The sequence below is a fragment of the Pseudophryne corroboree genome, chromosome 4, assembly GCF_028390025.1.
Source record: "Pseudophryne corroboree isolate aPseCor3 chromosome 4, aPseCor3.hap2, whole genome shotgun sequence".
In the NCBI taxonomy this organism is placed as follows: Eukaryota; Metazoa; Chordata; class Amphibia; order Anura; family Myobatrachidae; genus Pseudophryne; species Pseudophryne corroboree.
In genome coordinates, this window is record NC_086447.1 from 285,000,891 (window position 1) to 285,016,901 (window position 16,011).

Here is a 16,011-nt window from a genome sequence, read left to right on the forward strand (position 1 = left end):
GTCCAGTCTATCCTTATTCCTGGGGTGTGTCCCTGCAAAGATGTTTCGTGCCCTAGACATACAGTGGGAAAGTGTTTTATGGGTATACCCACGTTCCAGGAAACGTGCTTTAACCTCTTTGAGTTGGGTTTCAGTATTGGTTTTATCAGAATTGATTCTGAGTACTCTCAAAAATTGGGACACTGGTAAATTCTCCTTTAATGCAGGGGGATGGTGGCTGGTTGAATGAAGTGTCAAATTTCTGTCAGTTGGCTTTCTGTAAACTGAAGTTGTGAAAGTATCCCCAATCTTACTAATGTGGACATCTAGGAAGTTGATTTCAGAGCTCGAGATACTCGAGGTGAATTTTATAGGATGATCCAACATATTCAAATTGTTCACCATGGTATGGAAAGCTGACTCGGTATCTAGCCAAAGTAAAAAGATATCGTCGATAAATCGACGGTAAAAAAGAATTTGATGACCATATTGTGGAAAGATGAGAGTGGTTTCGTAGTCGGTCATGTACAGATTGGCATATGACGGGGCCAGGTTGGACCCCATCGCCGTGCCTGCTAGTTGTATAAAGTACTTATCCTTATACATAAAATGATTGAACCTTAGAACTAATTCAGTTAACTCTATGATACATTCTGTGGGGACTGTGCATGTAGCATGAGTTACCAATGCGGTTCGCACTGTTTCAAGTCCCCCATCGTGTGGAATGACAGTATATAAAGAATTTACGTCCATAGTGGCTAAAAGGCATGGTATGGATTTACAGTCGATACTTTTTAATTGCAGTAGAAAATCACCTGTGTCCCTTATATAACTCCTACTGCCAACAACAATTGGTTGTAGAATGCTGTCAACATATTTGGCTAAGGGCTGCAACAAGGAGCCTTCAGCTGCTATGATTGGGCGTCCAGGCGGTTGCACCAAGGTTTTATGAACCTTCGGGAGAGTGTATAGAATTGGACACCGGGGATGTTCAACCGTTAGATATGAAAATAAATCATCATCAAACCATCCATTGTTTTTACCTCTCCTAAGACACTCATCTATGGTACGTTTGATGCCTGGCACAGGGTTGGACTCAACTTCCTTATAAGTCTCTCGATCCGATAGCTGGCGTGTGATCTCCCGATCATAGTCTTGCCAGTCTTGAACCACCACCGCCCCGCCCTTATCAGCAGGGCGAATAACGATGTTTGGATCTGCTCTCAATTTGGTTAATGATTTTCTTTCTGACTGGGATAAATTATCAAAATGTCGAGGTGGAGAAAAATTGTTAGTGTCTCTTTGAACCACCCTCAAAAATGTTTTTAGACTTGCATTCTGAGTTTGTGGATCAAATGTGGAACTCTTTTTGAAAGGCGTGGGCGCAAGTTTGCTCGTCTTATCGGAAAAGAATTCTTTTAATCTTAGTTGTCGACCAAATTTAAATTGGTCAATGCTACTCTCGAAACTATTATGGTGACAGGTAGGGACGAAAGACAACCCATGTGCTAAGAGAGACAAATCTGCTTGGTCGAGTTGTGTGCTCGATAGATTAAAGACTACATTTAAGTCTTTTTTGGTCTCCCTCTTCTTCGAGTGCCAGCTTCGTCTTGGATGTGGTCTACACTGCTTTTTTTGTTGTTTCCTGCCAGTGAGCTGGACTCGGAACCCTGAGCTAAAAAACGTCTCTGTTGTGGACCTTCATTAGGGTCAGTGTCAGATGTAGAGATGGAGGAGGCAAGCTCCTGCATATACCTAGGGGCACGTCTTCTCCTCTGGAACCTTCCTGTCTGGATATTAGGGTTTTGGGTATTACCCAAAAGCCATCTATATACCATATGATTTTTGTAATCACTGGTTACAACAGCTAGTTTCTTCCGTTTGAAGGAGATAAGCTCTCTATTATAAGTGTCAATCTGTGATTGCAGTTTATCTAGCCATTTTTGTGACTTATCCTCTGTCAGGAGCGGTATTGCTGTGATGTTTGCAGCTTCAATTTCGATCTTAATCGTCTTGAGCTCAATACCAACTTCCTCAATGACTAAAGCCATAAGGTCAAATGAGCATTTGTTGAGGATTCCGCACCACCGGCTACAAAATTTAGGATTGCTCCTGCCTAGTGTAGGTGTGTTGGTGATGCGGAATCCTCTGGGAATCTGTCGTCGTCGATGGTACTCAGAAAGAAATTGACCGTGCAATTTTAGGTCAATCTCTTTTTGGCGCTGTTTTATGAGTTTATAAAAAACATCGACTGGAGTGTCCGTCGGTAGCGACTCAAAATCTATTTTCTCAAAGAGAAATTTTTCAACCTCTTCATCGGTGAATGAAACGGTTCCCTGTTCTGCTAGAGACAATAACCCATCATCTAATAGATATGCTCCTTCTTGCGTCATAGTAGGATCTTAGATCTATGCTCAGGGGTTACTGTAATGATCAAGTTAATAGGTATTTCACCGTCAAAACAACATACAACACTATAACATACAACATTTATACATAGCCCATATATAGTCTCATCTCACATGTACCCAAATTGGCATAGATGGGTATCAGGAAACCAGAGAGAGTTCTCCAGTAATGTAATATAACAAAAGGGTCCTGTACTCGCATCAGTTATTCAAGGGTGGGTGCTATCCCAACAGAACAAAGTCCGCTGAATATATCGAAGTCCACATACGTGGCGGGCGCACTCTCACTAGTACAACGCTTCTTCAATGATAATTTTCTTTATTGTAGCCTCAGACAATCGACGTTTCGATCCTTCCACAGGATCTTTTTCAAGAAAGGCAATACGATATCATTTGTTCTCAGTTTATACAATCATTAGAAAATGCCTATAAAGATACAAAATGAGAAAAAACTCAGCCTCCCAGGCCCCATATGCGATGGCAGAAAATCTCTATAGACTGGGAATCAATGCCCCATTCATATAGTGACTATATTATTTTAAAAAAGAATGTGCTTAGTGTCAGATAGTATTTTAAAGTATTACACACCGCCGACACAGGTGCCACTCATCACCCAGAATAGAAGGAAGAAAAAAAGAAGAAAAAGAAAAAGACACCCTATTCCTTTAAATGCATAATATGCCGTATCCTGGGGTCTCAGTAGTTCCTATGTACCAATTAGTCCAGCCTGTTCAGAATGATATATATCAATGCAATGCTCACTATATACAGCAAGTGATAAGGCACAAATGGCTCAGAAAAAAGGGTGCTTACCAGGAGTCACTATCAGCCATGTGTTCCCAGGAGACATGCTGTGGACTTCCATGACCCGGATGTTTATATACTCCCAAACCGGAAGTGGATCCGCAGGGACTGAAAAGACGCCTCCCACAAAAGGGCACTTTTCAGGTGTAATAATGGATGTAATTCAATATACACTGGCTCCCATGTCAGGCCGTTCATATGCAACTTGTACTAGCTCGCATGGTGCTACAGACGCTGGAACTGGGATGTGAAACTTATTCGCCGCGTCTTGCGTTCCAACTCCCGGAAGTGGTGCGTTCCACATACCGGAAGTGAACGCGCATCATATCACAGACTGACGCTGCGGCTGCAGTGGCTCACATATTCACTGATCAACGGAGGGAGAGAAGTAAAGGCTGATCTATGTCACCTGAATTCTCTGTATTAACCCCACATATTCTGTTCTAACCTCCAAATCAGACAAAATTGGCATTTCCCAGATGTGTCTCAGCAGTCAGGGCTTAAAGCCTGCTGATTAGATGTTCAAAGGGTGACATACGTGTCTCTAATGTGTAACGGCTGGGTGTATATGCACTGTGTAAATCTTAAATGCTTTTATTTATATTTTAATTTTTATTAATATTTAAATGATTCAATTTCTAGCCATCAGGGACCTGAGTGGATGGGCTAATACATAGAAACACACACAAAAAACATCAAAGACATAAAACACAAACTGATTCATAATCAACTCGTGAAAAAGTTTTTAACAATACATATATACATATATATACATGAGTATAAATAAAAATAAAAAATAAAAAATAAAAAATGATAATAACGACCTACAGACTAAGGTGTCTATATAGATAAAGATGAATACATAAAGACCTGCATGCAGGAAGATCACAGCATGGATTCACAAAAACATCTCCTGATCACACAAAAAAAGGGTAAGTATTCCGGCAACCCTCTATAAGAATACCCCATAGGGGTTGCATTCGTTGAGTCCTCGCGGGGATACCGTGTCCAGGTGGTTAATCCAAAAACACTCCCTTTGTTTCAACCTCCTAGTTCTATCTCCACCAGTGGTCATCGGGGGTACCCAGTCTATAATTTTGCATTTGAGACTAGCCACCTGGTGGCGAGCTTCAATGAAATGACGGGCCACCGGTTTGTCAGATTTGCCACTACTCAATGCGATGTGTATAGATGAGCGATGGTTCGCCATTCTATCCCTGAAGTTACGACTGGTTAACCCAACGTAAAATAGTCCACATGGACATTTTAAGATATAGATGACAAAATCTAATCTACAGTGTAGATGATATTTGAGTTTAATGGTGGAGCCAGTGTGGGGGTGAGTGAATGTTGGTCCCACCATCATAGAGCGACACGTTGTGCAGCTCCCACAGGAGAAACAACCTGGTTTTTGTTGTAACAACTGGGCAGTAGACATAGGTGCATTGGGGTACAATACAGGTCTCATAAGCATTTGCTTGAGATTAGGGCCTCGACGGTAAGCCAACATAGGTGGATCCATGCGTGTGAAAGGTAATGTTAAATCAGTATTCACAATTGGCCAATGTTTCTTGAGTACCTTTTTGAGGTGCCCAGAATGATTATCATAACGGGTCGCGAAGACTAAACGATTGTCCAGTCTATCCTTATTCCTGGGGTGTGTCCCTGCAAAGATGTTTCGTGCCCTAGACATACAGTGGGAAAGTGTTTTATGGGTATACCCACGTTCCAGGAAACGTGCTTTAACCTCTTTGAGTTGGGTTTCAGTATTGGTTTTATCAGAATTGATTCTGAGTACTCTCAAAAATTGGGACACTGGTAAATTCTCCTTTAATGCAGGGGGATGGTGGCTGGTTGAATGAAGTGTCAAATTTCTGTCAGTTGGCTTTCTGTAAACTGAAGTTGTGAAAGTATCCCCAATCTTACTAATGTGGACATCTAGGAAGTTGATTTCAGAGCTCGAGATACTCGAGGTGAATTTTATAGGATGATCCAACATATTCAAATTGTTCACCATGGTATGGAAAGCTGACTCGGTATCTAGCCAAAGTAAAAAGATATCGTCGATAAATCGACGGTAAAAAAGAATTTGATGACCATATTGTGGAAAGATGAGAGTGGTTTCGTAGTCGGTCATGTACAGATTGGCATATGACGGGGCCAGGTTGGACCCCATCGCCGTGCCTGCTAGTTGTATAAAGTACTTATCCTTATACATAAAATGATTGAACCTTAGAACTAATTCAGTTAACTCTATGATACATTCTGTGGGGACTGTGCATGTAGCATGAGTTACCAATGCGGTTCGCACTGTTTCAAGTCCCCCATCGTGTGGAATGACAGTATATAAAGAATTTACGTCCATAGTGGCTAAAAGGCATGGTATGGATTTACAGTCGATACTTTTTAATTGCAGTAGAAAATCACCTGTGTCCCTTATATAACTCCTACTGCCAACAACAATTGGTTGTAGAATGCTGTCAACATATTTGGCTAAGGGCTGCAACAAGGAGCCTTCAGCTGCTATGATTGGGCGTCCAGGCGGTTGCACCAAGGTTTTATGAACCTTCGGGAGAGTGTATAGAATTGGACACCGGGGATGTTCAACCGTTAGATATGAAAATAAATCATCATCAAACCATCCATTGTTTTTACCTCTCCTAAGACACTCATCTATGGTACGTTTGATGCCTGGCACAGGGTTGGACTCAACTTCCTTATAAGTCTCTCGATCCGATAGCTGGCGTGTGATCTCCCGATCATAGTCTTGCCAGTCTTGAACCACCACCGCCCCGCCCTTATCAGCAGGGCGAATAACGATGTTTGGATCTGCTCTCAATTTGGTTAATGATTTTCTTTCTGACTGGGATAAATTATCAAAATGTCGAGGTGGAGAAAAATTGTTAGTGTCTCTTTGAACCACCCTCAAAAATGTTTTTAGACTTGCATTCTGAGTTTGTGGATCAAATGTGGAACTCTTTTTGAAAGGCGTGGGCGCAAGTTTGCTCGTCTTATCGGAAAAGAATTCTTTTAATCTTAGTTGTCGACCAAATTTAAATTGGTCAATGCTACTCTCGAAACTATTATGGTGACAGGTAGGGACGAAAGACAACCCATGTGCTAAGAGAGACAAATCTGCTTGGTCGAGTTGTGTGCTCGATAGATTAAAGACTACATTTAAGTCTTTTTTGGTCTCCCTCTTCTTCGAGTGCCAGCTTCGTCTTGGATGTGGTCTACACTGCTTTTTTTGTTGTTTCCTGCCAGTGAGCTGGACTCGGAACCCTGAGCTAAAAAACGTCTCTGTTGTGGACCTTCATTAGGGTCAGTGTCAGATGTAGAGATGGAGGAGGCAAGCTCCTGCATATACCTAGGGGCACGTCTTCTCCTCTGGAACCTTCCTGTCTGGATATTAGGGTTTTGGGTATTACCCAAAAGCCATCTATATACCATATGATTTTTGTAATCACTGGTTACAACAGCTAGTTTCTTCCGTTTGAAGGAGATAAGCTCTCTATTATAAGTGTCAATCTGTGATTGCAGTTTATCTAGCCATTTTTGTGACTTATCCTCTGTCAGGAGCGGTATTGCTGTGATGTTTGCAGCTTCAATTTCGATCTTAATCGTCTTGAGCTCAATACCAACTTCCTCAATGACTAAAGCCATAAGGTCAAATGAGCATTTGTTGAGGATTCCGCACCACCGGCTACAAAATTTAGGATTGCTCCTGCCTAGTGTAGGTGTGTTGGTGATGCGGAATCCTCTGGGAATCTGTCGTCGTCGATGGTACTCAGAAAGAAATTGACCGTGCAATTTTAGGTCAATCTCTTTTTGGCGCTGTTTTATGAGTTTATAAAAAACATCGACTGGAGTGTCCGTCGGTAGCGACTCAAAATCTATTTTCTCAAAGAGAAATTTTTCAACCTCTTCATCGGTGAATGAAACGGTTCCCTGTTCTGCTAGAGACAATAACCCATCATCTAATAGATATGCTCCTTCTTGCGTCATAGTAGGATCTTAGATCTATGCTCAGGGGTTACTGTAATGATCAAGTTAATAGGTATTTCACCGTCAAAACAACATACAACACTATAACATACAACATTTATACATAGCCCATATATAGTCTCATCTCACATGTACCCAAATTGGCATAGATGGGTATCAGGAAACCAGAGAGAGTTCTCCAGTAATGTAATATAACAAAAGGGTCCTGTACTCGCATCAGTTATTCAAGGGTGGGTGCTATCCCAACAGAACAAAGTCCGCTGAATATATCGAAGTCCACATACGTGGCGGGCGCACTCTCACTAGTACAACGCTTCTTCAATGATAATTTTCTTTATTGTAGCCTCAGACAATCGACGTTTCGATCCTTCCACAGGATCTTTTTCAAGAAAGGCAATACGATATCATTTGTTCTCAGTTTATACAATCATTAGAAAATGCCTATAAAGATACAAAATGAGAAAAAACTCAGCCTCCCAGGCCCCATATGCGATGGCAGAAAATCTCTATAGACTGGGAATCAATGCCCCATTCATATAGTGACTATATTATTTTAAAAAAGAATGTGCTTAGTGTCAGATAGTATTTTAAAGTATTACACACCGCCGACACAGGTGCCACTCATCACCCAGAATAGAAGGAAGAAAAAAAGAAGAAAAAGAAAAAGACACCCTATTCCTTTAAATGCATAATATGCCGTATCCTGGGGTCTCAGTAGTTCCTATGTACCAATTAGTCCAGCCTGTTCAGAATGATATATATCAATGCAATGCTCACTATATACAGCAAGTGATAAGGCACAAATGGCTCAGAAAAAAGGGTGCTTACCAGGAGTCACTATCAGCCATGTGTTCCCAGGAGACATGCTGTGGACTTCCATGACCCGGATGTTTATATACTCCCAAACCGGAAGTGGATCCGCAGGGACTGAAAAGACGCCTCCCACAAAAGGGCACTTTTCAGGTGTAATAATGGATGTAATTCAATATACACTGGCTCCCATGTCAGGCCGTTCATATGCAACTTGTACTAGCTCGCATGGTGCTACAGACGCTGGAACTGGGATGTGAAACTTATTCGCCGCGTCTTGCGTTCCAACTCCCGGAAGTGGTGCGTTCCACATACCGGAAGTGAACGCGCGTCATATCACAGACTGACGCTGCGGCTGCAGTGGCTCACATATTCACTGATCAACGGAGGGAGAGAAGTAAAGGCTGATCTATGTCACCTGAATTCTCTGTATTAACCCCACATATTCTGTTCTAACCTCCAAATCAGACAAAATTGGCATTTCCCAGATGTGTCTCAGCAGTCAGGGCTTAAAGCCTGCTGATTAGATGTTCAAAGGGTGACATACGTGTCTCTAATGTGTAACGGCTGGGTGTATATGCACTGTGTAAATCTTAAATGCTTTTATTTATATTTTAATTTTTATTAATATTTAAATGATTCAATTTCTAGCCATCAGGGACCTGAGTGGATGGGCTAATACATAGAAACACACACAAAAAACATCAAAGACATAAAACACAAACTGATTCATAATCAACTCGTGAAAAAGTTTTTAACAATACATATATACATATATATACATGAGTATAAATAAAAATAAAAAATAAAAAATAAAAAATGATAATAACGACCTACAGACTAAGGTGTCTATATAGATAAAGATGAATACATAAAGACCTGCATGCAGGAAGATCACAGCATGGATTCACAAAAACATCTCCTGATCACACAAAAAAAGGGTAAGTATTCCGGCAACCCTCTATAAGAATACCCCATAGGGGTTGCATTCGTTGAGTCCTCGCGGGGATACCGTGTCCAGGTGGTTAATCCAAAAACACTCCCTTTGTTTCAACCTCCTAGTTCTATCTCCACCAGTGGTCATCGGGGGTACCCAGTCTATAATTTTGCATTTGAGACTAGCCACCTGGTGGCGAGCTTCAATGAAATGACGGGCCACCGGTTTGTCAGATTAGCCACTACTCAATGCGATGTGTATAGATGAGCGATGGTTCGCCATTCTATCCCTGAAGTTACGACTGGTTAACCCAACGTAAAATAGTCCACATGGACATTTTAAGATATAGATGACAAAATCTAATCTACAGTGTAGATGATATTTGAGTTTAATGGTGGAGCCAGTGTGGGGGTGAGTGAATGTTGGTCCCACCATCATAGAGCGACACGTTGTGCAGCTCCCACAGGAGAAACAACCTGGTTTTTGTTGTAACAACTGGGCAGTAGACATAGGTGCATTGGGGTACAATACAGGTCTCATAAGCATTTGCTTGAGATTAGGGCCTCGACGGTAAGCCAACATAGGTGGATCCATGCGTGTGAAAGGTAATGTTAAATCAGTATTCACAATTGGCCAATGTTTCTTGAGTACCTTTTTGAGGTGCCCAGAATGATTATCATAACGGGTCGCGAAGACTAAACGATTGTCCAGTCTATCCTTATTCCTGGGGTGTGTCCCTGCAAAGATGTTTCGTGCCCTAGACATACAGTGGGAAAGTGTTTTATGGGTATACCCACGTTCCAGGAAACGTGCTTTAACCTCTTTGAGTTGGGTTTCAGTATTGGTTTTATCAGAATTGATTCTGAGTACTCTCAAAAATTGGGACACTGGTAAATTCTCCTTTAATGCAGGGGGATGGTGGCTGGTTGAATGAAGTGTCAAATTTCTGTCAGTTGGCTTTCTGTAAACTGAAGTTGTGAAAGTATCCCCAATCTTACTAATGTGGACATCTAGGAAGTTGATTTCAGAGCTCGAGATACTCGAGGTGAATTTTATAGGATGATCCAACATATTCAAATTGTTCACCATGGTATGGAAAGCTGACTCGGTATCTAGCCAAAGTAAAAAGATATCGTCGATAAATCGACGGTAAAAAAGAATTTGATGACCATATTGTGGAAAGATGAGAGTGGTTTCGTAGTCGGTCATGTACAGATTGGCATATGACGGGGCCAGGTTGGACCCCATCGCCGTGCCTGCTAGTTGTATAAAGTACTTATCCTTATACATAAAATGATTGAACCTTAGAACTAATTCAGTTAACTCTATGATACATTCTGTGGGGACTGTGCATGTAGCATGAGTTACCAATGCGGTTCGCACTGTTTCAAGTCCCCCATCGTGTGGAATGACAGTATATAAAGAATTTACGTCCATAGTGGCTAAAAGGCATGGTATGGATTTACAGTCGATACTTTTTAATTGCAGTAGAAAATCACCTGTGTCCCTTATATAACTCCTACTGCCAACAACAATTGGTTGTAGAATGCTGTCAACATATTTGGCTAAGGGCTGCAACAAGGAGCCTTCAGCTGCTATGATTGGGCGTCCAGGCGGTTGCACCAAGGTTTTATGAACCAGAACAGGGAACCGTTTCATTCACCGATGAAGAGGTTGAAAAATTTCTCTTTGAGAAAATAGATTTTGAGTCGCTACCGGCGGACACTCCAGTCGATGTTTTTTATAAACTCATAAAACAGCGCCAAAAAGAGATTGACCTAAAATTGCACGGTCAATTTCTTTCTGAGTACCATCGACGACGACAGATTCCCAGAGGATTCCGCATCACCAACACACCTACACTAGGCAGGAGCAATCCTAAATTTTGTAGCCGGTGGTGCGGAATCCTCAACAAATGCTCATTTGACCTTATGGCTTTAGTCATTGAGGAAGTTGGTATTGAGCTCAAGACGATTAAGATCGAAATTGAAGCTGCAAACATCACAGCAATACCGCTCCTGACAGAGGATAAGTCACAAAAATGGCTAGATAAACTGCAATCACAGATTGACACTTATAATAGAGAGCTTATCTCCTTCAAACGGAAGAAACTAGCTGTTGTAACCAGTGATTACAAAAATCATATGGTATATAGATGGCTTTTGGGTAATACCCAAAACCCTAATATCCAGACAGGAAGGTTCCAGAGGAGAAGACGTGCCCCTAGGTATATGCAGGAGCTTGCCTCCTCCATCTCTACATCTGACACTGACCCTAATGAAGGTCCACAACAGAGACGTTTTTTAGCTCAGGGTTCCGAGTCCAGCTCACTGGCAGGAAACAACAAAAAAAGCAGTGTAGACCACATCCAAGACGAAGCTGGCACTCGAAGAAGAGGGAGACCAAAAAAGACTTAAATGTAGTCTTTAATCTATCGAGCACACAACTCGACCAAGCAGATTTGTCTCTCTTAGCACATGGGTTGTCTTTCGTCCCTACCTGTCACCATAATAGTTTCGAGAGTAGCATTGACCAATTTAAATTTGGTCGACAACTAAGATTAAAAGAATTCTTTTCCGATAAGACGAGCAAACTTGCGCCCACGCCTTTCAAAAAGAGTTCCACATTTGATCCACAAACTCAGAATGCAAGTCTAAAAACATTTTTGAGGGTGGTTCAAAGAGACACTAACAATTTTTCTCCACCTCGACATTTTGATAATTTATCCCAGTCAGAAAGAAAATCATTAACCAAATTGAGAGCAGATCCAAACATCGTTATTCGCCCTGCTGATAAGGGCGGGGCGGTGGTGGTTCAAGACTGGCAAGACTATGATCGGGAGATCACACGCCAGCTATCGGATCGAGAGACTTATAAGGAAGTTGAGTCCAACCCTGTGCCAGGCATCAAACGTACCATAGATGAGTGTCTTAGGAGAGGTAAAAACAATGGATGGTTTGATGATGATTTATTTTCATATCTAACGGTTGAACATCCCCGGTGTCCAATTCTATACACTCTCCCGAAGGTTCATAAAACCTTGGTGCAACCGCCTGGACGCCCAATCATAGCAGCTGAAGGCTCCTTGTTGCAGCCCTTAGCCAAATATGTTGACAGCATTCTACAACCAATTGTTGTTGGCAGTAGGAGTTATATAAGGGACACAGGTGATTTTCTACTGCAATTAAAAAGTATCGACTGTAAATCCATACCATGCCTTTTAGCCACTATGGACGTAAATTCTTTATATACTGTCATTCCACACGATGGGGGACTTGAAACAGTGCGAACCGCATTGGTAACTCATGCTACATGCACAGTCCCCACAGAATGTATCATAGAGTTAACTGAATTAGTTCTAAGGTTCAATCATTTTATGTATAAGGATAAGTACTTTATACAACTAGCAGGCACGGCGATGGGGTCCAACCTGGCCCCGTCATATGCCAATCTGTACATGACCGACTACGAAACCACTCTCATCTTTCCACAATATGGTCATCAAATTCTTTTTTACCGTCGATTTATCGACGATATCTTTTTACTTTGGCTAGATACCGAGTCAGCTTTCCATACCATGGTGAACAATTTGAATATGTTGGATCATCCTATAAAATTCACCTCGAGTATCTCGAGCTCTGAAATCAACTTCCTAGATGTCCACATTAGTAAGATTGGGGATACTTTCACAACTTCAGTTTACAGAAAGCCAACTGACAGAAATTTGACACTTCATTCAACCAGCCACCATCCCCCTGCATTAAAGGAGAATTTACCAGTGTCCCAATTTTTGAGAGTACTCAGAATCAATTCTGATAAAACCAATACTGAAACCCAACTCAAAGAGGTTAAAGCACGTTTCCTGGAACGTGGGTATACCCATAAAACACTTTCCCACTGTATGTCTAGGGCACGAAACATCTTTGCAGGGACACACCCCAGGAATAAGGATAGACTGGACAATCGTTTAGTCTTCGCGACCCGTTATGATAATCATTCTGGGCACCTCAAAAAGGTACTCAAGAAACATTGGCCAATTGTGAATACTGATTTAACATTACCTTTCACACGCATGGATCCACCTATGTTGGCTTACCGTCGAGGCCCTAATCTCAAGCAAATGCTTATGAGACCTGTATTGTACCCCAATGCACCTATGTCTACTGCCCAGTTGTTACAACAAAAACCAGGTTGTTTCTCCTGTGGGAGCTGCACAACGTGTCGCTCTATGATGGTGGGACCAACATTCACTCACCCCCACACTGGCTCCACCATTAAACTCAAATATCATCTACACTGTAGATTAGATTTTGTCATCTATATCTTAAAATGTCCATGTGGACTATTTTACGTTGGGTTAACCAGTCGTAACTTCAGGGATAGAATGGCGAACCATCGCTCATCTATACACATCGCATTGAGTAGTGGCAAATCTGACAAACCGGTGGCCCGTCATTTCATTGAAGCTCGCCACCAGGTGGCTAGTCTCAAATGCAAAATTATAGACTGGGTACCCCCGATGACCACTGGTGGAGATAGAACTAGGAGGTTGAAACAAAGGGAGTGTTTTTGGATTAACCACCTGGACACGGTATCCCCGCGAGGACTCAACGAATGCAACCCCTATGGGGTATTCTTATAGAGGGTTGCCGGAATACTTACCCTTTTTTTGTGTGATCAGGAGATGTTTTTGTGAATCCATGCTGTGATCTTCCTGCATGCAGGTCTTTATGTATTCATCTTTATCTATATAGACACCTTAGTCTGTAGGTCGTTATTATCATTTTTTATTTTTTATTTTTTATTTTTATTTATACTCATGTATATATATGTATATATGTATTGTTAAAAACTTTTTCACGAGTTGATTATGAATCAGTTTGTGTTTTATGTCTGATGTTTTTTGTGTGTGTTTCTATGTATTAGCCCATCCACTCAGGTCCCTGATGGCTAGAAATTGAATCATTTAAATATTAATAAAAATTAAAATATAAATAAAAGCATTTAAGATTTACACAGTGCATATACACCCAGCCGTTACACATTAGAGACACGTATGTCACCCTTTGAACATCTAATCAGCAGGCTTTAAGCCCTGACTGCTGAGACACATCTGGGAAATGCCAATTTTGTCTGATTTGGAGGTTAGAACAGAATATGTGGGGTTAATACAGAGAATTCAGGTGACATAGATCAGCCTTTACTTCTCTCCCTCCGTTGATCAGTGAATATGTGAGCCACTGCAGCCGCAGCGTCAGTCTGTGATATGACGCGCGTTCACTTCCGGTATGTGGAACGCACCACTTCCGGGAGTTGGAACGCAAGACGCGGCGAATAAGTTTCACATCCCAGTTCCAGCGTCTGTAGCACCATGCGAGCTAGTACAAGTTGCATATGAACGGCCTGACATGGGAGCCAGTGTATATTGAATTACATCCATTATTACACCTGAAAAGTGCCCTTTTGTGGGAGGCGTCTTTTCAGTCCCTGCGGATCCACTTCCGGTTTGGGAGTATATAAACATCCGGGTCATGGAAGTCCACAGCATGTCTCCTGGGAACACATGGCTGATAGTGACTCCTGGTAAGCACCCTTTTTTCTGAGCCATTTGTGCCTTATCACTTGCTGTATATAGTGAGCATTGCATTGATATATATCATTCTGAACAGGCTGGACTAATTGGTACATAGGAACTACTGAGACCCCAGGATACGGCATACTGGGTTTGTGATCTCAATAGGTAAAAACCTGTCCAGAGAGCTAATGTTTATTTATGATAATAGAACACTAATGGGAGGTCTAACAGTTTCTTGTTGTTCCCAGTTGCTATGGGATCATGTATGTTGTTGATAGCCTGCTGGATATTCACACGGCTGTTGCTGAGCTCATGAGTAAGTGATGAGGCTTAGACCTTTCTCATGGTATATACCCCCCACACCTGAGGGTGCATTGGTAAAATTAGGCACATTATGCATTTAAAGGAATAGGGTGTCTTTTTCTTTTTCTTCTTTTTTTCTTCCTTCTATTCTGGGTGATGAGTGGCACCTGTGTCGGCGGTGTGTAATACTTTAAAATACTATCTGACACTAAGCACATTCTTTTTTTAAATATTATAGTCACTATATGAATGGGGCATTGATTCCCAGTCTATAGAGATTTTCTGCCATCGCATATGGGGCCTGGGAGGCTGAGTTTTTTCTCATTTTGTATCTTTATAGGCATTTTCTAATGATTGTATAAACTGAGAACAAATGATATCGTATTGCCTTTCTTGAAAAAGATCCTGTGGAAGGATCGAAACGTCGATTGTCTGAGGCTACAATAAAGAAAATTATCATTGAAGAAGCGTTGTACTAGTGAGAGTGCGCCCGCCACGTATGTGGACTTCGATATATTCAGCGGACTTTGTTCTGTTGGGATAGCACCCACCCTTGAATAACTGATGCGAGTACAGGACCCTTTTGTTATATATATATATATATATATATATATATAAAAACAAAAAACCCAGCACTCACCAAAGTAAGCTCACTTATCCTCAACAATTCAATAAATAAATGATGGGGGTTTAGTTAGTGGATTGGCCAATGCACGGAAGCCTGCATACCGATCTCCAAGGTACCCCACCTTCATGCAGGTCCTACACTATCACAGAGTCTCAAAACCTGACTACTTCACTGCTGTTACACACATCATCTGCCTGCTAGATTTAATGTGTACCTGCCACACCCTTTATGGCTTTTAAAGGTACACTAGTCACCTTTTGCACTGGCTCAGAGATGATTGCTAAGGAACAGCTGAGACAGGTTCAGGATAATAATATATATATAAATAACCAGAAAAAAGCAGGCGGCACTCCAAGACTTTGGAATAAGTGAACTTTAGTGCACAAAAGTTAGTGCATGGTATCAACATTTCGGGACATGACACCTCATCTAAAAAATTGCTCCAGTTAGAAGCTAAGTGGATCTTCACCCTGGACACGGTCAGTCCGAGGGGTTTGAATGAATCTCTGAGTCTGACATTTTTCCTTTAACCATGAGAAAAATGACCTCTATCAGTAATAAG

At 41.5% G+C, this 16,011-nt stretch overlaps 1 protein-coding gene and 1 long non-coding RNA gene across 2 annotated transcripts in view; one reads left to right on the forward strand and one right to left on the reverse strand.

Annotated features, from left to right (window-relative positions):
• Window positions 1-16,011, reverse strand: part of LOC134909378 (maltase-glucoamylase-like) — a 395,541-nt gene that overhangs the window by 107,324 nt on the left and 272,206 nt on the right. The gene's annotated exons all lie outside the window — the stretch shown is intronic.
• Window positions 14,612-15,393, forward strand: LOC134909379 (uncharacterized). Its single transcript, XR_010175898.1, has 3 exons — window positions 14,612-14,683; window positions 14,767-14,834; window positions 15,162-15,393. It is a non-coding gene; the product is annotated as an uncharacterized LOC134909379 (long non-coding RNA).